Source organism: Lolium rigidum, chromosome 2 (genome assembly GCF_022539505.1).
Source record: "Lolium rigidum isolate FL_2022 chromosome 2, APGP_CSIRO_Lrig_0.1, whole genome shotgun sequence".
In the NCBI taxonomy this organism is placed as follows: Eukaryota; Viridiplantae; Streptophyta; class Magnoliopsida; order Poales; family Poaceae; genus Lolium; species Lolium rigidum.
The window spans coordinates 90,725,184-90,726,476 of record NC_061509.1 but is presented as its reverse complement, the minus strand read 5'-3'; the positions used below and the strand labels follow the sequence as shown (position 1 = coordinate 90,726,476).

Genomic DNA, 1,293 nt, shown 5'->3' with positions numbered 1-1,293 from the left:
GAGTAAGGTTTTACATTCATCATTCCCATTCTTTTTCTTCTTTAGTCTAGTCCTGCTAGTAGTTCCATCATCTTTAGTCTAGTCCTGCTAGTAGTCCTTAATTCTCTAGTTTTCAGAGAGTAATTTAAGTGTTTTTGTGATACAGGGAAGTTGAGCTTAAACAAGAGGGCATCAAAATTAGTTTCTATTACAGGTGTGCTAGCACAAAAAATCTGAGGAAGCTGAACGTAGCTATGAGAATTGACAATGAACTGTGGAGTTCAGTTGTAAGGGAGTTGATGACCGTATCTCAACATCTCCAATTGGAAGTAGGGTTTCTTGCTGAATTTCCTTGCCTTTCTTCTTGTCCGATGGATCATCTTCTTTTTCCTCCATTGTTACTGTAGTTTCTTCTCGATCTAGAATTCTAAATCAAGAGAGGAGCAGGGACTGTCTGGAAGGAGTGGTTGAAAAGAAGTGGTTGGAGCACGTGAATTGATTTACTTGCTGGAGAAAAAGGTTGAGCAGGTACAAGATGCATGTGGGCTTTTTGCTGATCTGGGAGCCTTAGACTGTTTATGGGCTTTCCTCTGTAATGGGCTTTTTAAAACTCAACAAGGACTGAATGCAAAAATCCATGAAACTCAAACAGAGGTTCTACCGAAATGTGTGTGTTTTGCGAGACTGAAACATACAGTTTTTGATTAAATGAGTACTTTTCTCTGCTGTACAGATGTCATCGTTTCATTGGTCCTAAAAAAGTGTCTGTTTACGAATTGAAAAACAGCTAGCTGCTGTATAGGCACTCCCATTAATTAAGGATGCGGAATCCAGAGTCCATTTCTGAAGAGGTACTGCGAAAGTTTCAGAAAATAAGAATGAGTTGCCAGCCTGCTCTTAACCGGCATGTCACTTTTGGAAGGCAATATGCAAATCAAATCTAGATATTCCCGGTATGCAAATCAAATCAAGATATTCCCGGTATGCAAATCTAGATAATCGCGGTATTGCCAACCCAGATATTCCCTATATCCAGATGGATTTGCGCCTCTATACATACAGGAACCAGTATGATTTTACTCAGAATCATCTTGATTAGCGCACGCACTGCTGCACCCAAGGATTGACCAGCTCTCCATCGCTCATGGGTAACCGCATGGAGCGCCTCCATGCGCTAGGGCTGCTTGCTCTATTTCTTCTTGTCTCATATGCCGTCCATGCGCAATGTAAGTACTAGCCACATTTCATCATTTCTTGTACAGGATCGTCCCCAGGATGATTAGTGCGAGCTTATAAACCCTAGACGCATATTGG

The 1,293-nt window shown here is 41.4% G+C and overlaps 1 long non-coding RNA gene across 1 annotated transcript; it reads left to right on the top strand.

Moving 5' to 3' along the window:
• Positions 1-224: 224 nt before the first annotated feature.
• LOC124686890 lies at positions 225-790 on the top strand. Its single transcript, XR_006997988.1, has 2 exons — positions 225-308; positions 387-790. It is a non-coding gene; the product is annotated as an uncharacterized LOC124686890 (long non-coding RNA).
• Positions 791-1,293: the final 503 nt, after the last annotated feature.